Raw genomic sequence first — 6,000 nt, forward strand, 5'->3', positions numbered from 1 at the left:
ATAATCCAGTGCGCCTTATATATGGAAAAAATTAACATGTGTCATTCGTTGAGGGTGCGCCTTATAAAGCAGTACGCCTTATAGTCGTGAAAATACTGTAAATCTATTGGTTCCCACAACATCTCTTAAAAATTGCGTCTTATTCCTTCAGGCCAGTGTGTTGGTGACCCCTGCAGTACACACTATTTGTCAGATACCCTTTGTATTTTTACAATTTAACAACTATAAAATGCAATATTTGGACGAAGTTAATGCATTTTAGGAGTTGGATTCAAAGTGAAATTTTTGTATCATGAAGATTTACTCACCATTTTTCATTTTCATTTCCGTCAAGGACATCCAAACCTAGGACAAACACAATCATCAATTTTCAGAGTTACACCAATCAACCCTGTGCTACCCACACTGTATTTTCTCGCATATAAGCCGCATCCTTAAAATTGCCTTAAAATGGTTGAATTCTACTATTTCTCGCGTATAAGCCGCTCCCTAATTCAACATTTTACCACTATATTTATGGCTTCAATAGGGAGTACAAATGTGTTACTTTGAAGGAAAAATCTTAATAAAAATCACCACACATGCTATTTCTAAGATACTCTATCGATCAAAAGTACATTAATAGGGTCAATATCATAAGTAAGTTAGTAATTCATCCAGTTATGTTTAAAAGTTTTCTTACTGCAAAACTGAAAATAACCAACAAATAGTAAACATTAATTTACTGACATCTACTGGTGAAAGAGTATATAAACGCTATAAGTCTTGTGCACATATAAGCCGTCCAATCCCTTGATTTTTTCCCCCTTACAAATACAGCTTGTATGCGAGAAAATACAGTAAATCAGGCGAGTAAACCCCTATGCATTCAGTTTCATTTTCCAATAAAACTACTACAAGTAATTGTTTTCTGAGCAAGATATCTAAATACATCTGCACAGACACTCAATGGACACTCCATTAGGAACAGCTCAAGGAAAAAATACAAAATATCCAAAAATAACTGGTATTTATAGCTATCTAAATTGAAGACTGGTCATTATATACATTTATAATCTTACTATAGTTTACATGCACTGCTATAAGGTCAATATTAAGGGTTAAAAAAGTATATTTTTGAAGACTGGTCATTATATACATTAATAATCTTACTATAATTTACATGTACTGCTATATGGTAAATATAAATGGTTAAAAAAAGTATATTTTTGAAGTAAAACTAAGCATTATTATCGAACTAGTTTTGTAGTTGTACCTAATTTAGTGTCTAATGAGTGTCTACAAACTTTTGCAATAATGTTATTTTATCAGTTAAAAATCAACACACAAAAGTTGATATTGAATTTAAACTTATGTTGCATTCTTTCAAATATTTTTTGTTTTAATTTGACTTACCTGAAATGTATAGTTTGCCACTGAGCAGGCCTCAGCTGATTGGACGACGTCTTATTCCCCAAAATCAAAATGGAAAATGTCCTTTTATTTCCAGGTGAATTTCTGAAAACGAAAAAAAAAAATTGTAAATTTCTCGCACGGAGACGAACCAACGGACCGACGGATCCCTTGGTCCGGGTTCGATTCCGTGTGCCACGTTTTCCCGTCAACGAATGTGTAGCCCGTCGGGAGTTAAAAAAAAATGTGATGGTGCTCTTTGCGAAATAAAATGACAATAAATCTTACCATTTTTGTTTTGCTTTCAAGATAACAAATAAATCCAGGCGATCTATGGCTCGGGAGCCATGTGTGGCTCTCCGCTAACCAGTCAGCTGAAATATGGAAATTGAATGGACCAATTGGAGTATCTGCCACAAAGATAAAGATACAAAAAGATTAAAGTTAACATTGATTTGTCAAAGGTATTTGTGTGGAGAGCGAATTACCAAGATGGCGGACCGTTGAGGCAGAGATTTCAATTAAAAACTTCTTCCGCTCGGGTGGCTTAATGGTCATTTGGAGGGAGAGTTCGCTTCATCATCTCCGTGGCCTCCTCGCTTGAATTTTTAATGCGGGTTGCAAAGGGTCGGTTTGGTCTTTGGTTTTTACCAGCGTGCTGAGAAAATGACTGAAAAATGTCTGCTATTTGGGTTTGTGCTGATTATTTGAAGGGAATACAGACAGAGGGTGAGTGGTTAGGGGTCAGGGGTGGGCAAATTTTTGGGCCCGGGGGCCATATTGACTTTAAGAATGTGATAGATGGGCAGGGTTAGAACAGAAGATAGGATACATCTAAAAAAGTGCATCCGTTAACAGCACATATGAAACATAAAGAGGAAATAAGGACTCAAGTATTAACATACTCGTCACTCATTATTATAGGAAAAGTACAAAGTCAAGTCAAAAGTATAAAGTACAAAGTAAATTACGAAATATAAAGTACAAAGTCAAGTCAAAAGTATAAAGTACAAAGTAAAGTATAAAATATAAAGTACAAAGTCAAGTCAAAAGTATAAAGTACAAAGTAAAGTACGAAATATAAAGTGCAAAGTCAAGTCAAAAGTATAAAGTCAAGTCAAAAGTATAAAGTACAAAGTAAAGTACGAAATATAAAGTACAAAGTAAAGTATGAAATATAAAGTACAAAGTCAAGTCAAAAGTATAAAGTACAAAGTCAAGTCAAAAGTATAAAGTACAAAGTAAAGTACGAAATATAAAGTGCAAAGCCAAGTCAAAAGTATAAAGTACAAAGTAAAGTGCGAAATATAAAATACAAAGTCAAGTCAAAAGTACAAAGTCAAGTATAAAGTACAAAGTCAAGTCAAAAGGAATGTAGGAAGTAATATTAAAATGTCATTTAAAAAAAGATAGAGGGGCTGTAAAAGGGGCTGGATGTGGCCCGCGGGCCGTAGTTTGCCCATGCCTGGGTTAGAGCGTCAACCTTACCGTTCTGGGGTTTCTGGGTTCAATTCCAGTTGGTTCTCATTGTGTGGAGTTGGCATGTTCTCCCTGGGCTCATGTAGGTTCCCTCTGGGTACCCCAGTTTCCTCCCAAAGCCTAAAAAAATGCATGCTAGGCTAGCTGATTGAACAGTCTAAACTGCCCTTAGCTATAGTTGGCTGTTTTTCTACTAGTGGTTAGTGCGTTCCCATCGCGGGTCTTGGGTTGTCGGTTCAATCCCGGGTAGCTCTTCACTGTTTGGCATGTTCTCCACAGGGTTGCGTGGATTTTCTCCAAGTACTCTACCTACCCACCACAAAAACCTGCATGCTATGCTAGCTTGTCAAACACTATAAATTGCTTACCTCTAGCTGTGATTGGTTGTCCTCTGTCTCCTCATAAACTGTGATTGGCTGGCCACCAAATTCAGATGTCCACACCTAAAGTCAGCTGGGATAGACCCCAATACCCCCCCCCCCCTAACGAACCTTGTTAGTATGAACGATTCAGAAAATGAACGAACAGAGGTACAGCCCAGAATCCAGACCTCCATTTCCTCAATGGCGCGGTAACCACTACCCAACCCATCTTGTCTTTCTCATCAGAGGACACAAAGGTTTTGTTTACAAGTAGCGCAATCACGGGTCGCTCAGCGGAAGTACGCCTGAGCGACGCCATATTGCAAAGGTCGAATGGCGTAGTGGTGATTCCGGCTATCGAGAAGTCACTGGAGTGCTCGGCGGCTAATTAAGTCCATCTAACGGACCCCTAACGGACTCCATCAGGTGTAATTAAAAAGGGGGAAGGTGACAGCGGTGGCATTTGGCGGCGCTGTGCGCAATTTTAAACAGCGGCGCTAGCTCAAATGTCGACTGGATATCAGTCCTCCAACGTACAGTACCTTCACCGTTGTGTTTTGTTTGTTCTTGACCTTTCAGAATTTCCCGGGGTAGTGCACCAACAATTTGATGTCCTTTTATCCCAACTTCTATTTATCGAAAAGTACGGAAAAGTCTAGCCACCCGGACGGTGCCCTTTAAAGTTCGGATAGAAGACTAAAAAAACGTTCCAAATACAGTTTTTACTTTTGAGATTCAGTACAGAGTACAAAGTAGAGTTTCCTGGTACCTTGAGATATGAGCTTAATGCGTTCCAGGACAAAGCTTGTATGTCAATTTACTTGAGCTTCAGTACTGAGTACAAAGAAAGTTCCGTAGTACAGCAATACTTTGAGATAAGAGCTTAATGCGTTTCGGGACAAAGCTCGTTTTCCAATTTACTTGTAACTCAAATCAAATTTTCCCATATATAATAACTAAATTGAAATTAATCAAGCTTCGGGAAAAAAAAAAAGGATATGACAATGAAAAAAAATGTTTTTAATTGTTCTAATTAACCAACTGCTTTTTTTCCTTACTGCCCTTCATTGTATGTTAATTCACTCGTATCTCAAATCACATTTTCCCATATTTATCGAAAAGTTCGGAAAAGTCTAGCCACCCGGATGGTGCCCTTTAAAGTTTGGATAGAAGACTTAAAAAAAGTTCCATATACAGTTTTTACTTTTGAGATTCAGTACCGAGTACAAAGAATAGTTCCGTAGTACAGTGAGTACCTTGAGATACGAGCTTAATGCGTTTCAGGACAAAGCTTGTATGTCAATTTACTTGAGCTTCAGTACTGAGTACAAAGAAAGTTCCGTAGTACAGCAAGTACCTAGAGATAAAAGCTTAATGTGTTCCTGTACCGAAAAAAAAAATTCCAAATACCATTTCTACTTTTGAGGTTCAGTCCCCGAGTCCAAAGAAAGTTCCATAGTACAAGAAGTACCTTGAGATACGAGCTTAATGCGTTCCGGGACAAAGCTTGTATGTCAATTTACTTGAGCTTCAGTACCGAGTACTTTGTAGTACAGCAATACTCTGAGATAAGAGCTTAATGTGTTCTGGGACCGAGCTCGTATGCCAATTTACTCGTATCTTAAATCAAATTTTTCCATAGATAATAACTAAATAGAAATGAATCAGTTTAAAAAAAACCCAACTAAAAATAGGATATTAAAATGAAAAAAAATGTTTTAATTGTTCTAATTAACCACCTGCTTTTTCCCCTCACTACCCTTGTATGTTAATTCACTCGTATCTCAAATCAATTTTCCCATATTTATTTATTTATTTATATTCACGGCTTATAATCCAATTCTTTTAATCCATTTAAAAAAAAAAATCTAAATATTCTATCAAAAATGGCCCACATAAAATCAAGTTGACTTTAAAACAACCCACCAACCAACCCTTGTCTCAGGACAAAAATTCCCTCAGAACGTCCCTCATATCTCAAACCTCTCATACATTAGGACCCTCTTACATCAAAACTTTGCTACATTCCGCAGCAGCTAACTTATTAGTACTTTTCGGTCCATTATGATGAATGCCTTCCGAGCAATTTTCTGGCATGGGAGTACCTTGGGATTTGGACTTTTCTTCCTTTACGCTCTTATTTTGGAAATAATGAACCTTCTTGGGCTTCTGGCGGCGTTACCACCCTGGAGAACAACGCTAATTTGCTCCTCCCTTCTTTACTAGCATCCATTACTCGTGGTCTATTAGTCATGTCTTTAAGCAGATCGCTGCTGGAAGCCATTACGGGACGTAGAATTGTAATTATCTTGACGGTGGCGCCGTACAATTTTGTTTAGGCCAGCATTTAGAGGAAACATCTATTACTCGTGCGTCCTATCAACAGATAAGTCAGCGACTGTGATATTCCGCCTGTCATTTGTCAAACTAAGAAGCCATTAAATTAACTGTGACGCTGATTCTGTGCCGACTCATCGTTTTTAATACGGAACTGAGAGGCGTTAGTTAGATCCCTTAAGGCTGTTTTAAAAGTTATACAGTGGTGCTTTGACTTCGAGTGTCTTGATGTATGAGCGATTTGGGATAAGAGTAGAATTGTGAGTAGGTATTTATCTTGAGATATGAGGCAAATTTTGATATATGAGCATTTTTTTCAGTGTTTTTTTCCGAGTTAGTCAGTGGGAATGGCGGAGCTTGTTCGCTAATATGAGTACCGTATTTTCAGCTAATCCTGTCCTGACAATCCTGTCCTTATCTTGACAATCCT

This window comes from Stigmatopora nigra, unplaced genomic scaffold, assembly GCF_051989575.1.
Source record: "Stigmatopora nigra isolate UIUO_SnigA unplaced genomic scaffold, RoL_Snig_1.1 HiC_scaffold_25, whole genome shotgun sequence".
Lineage (NCBI taxonomy): Eukaryota > Metazoa > Chordata > Actinopteri > Syngnathiformes > Syngnathidae > Stigmatopora > Stigmatopora nigra.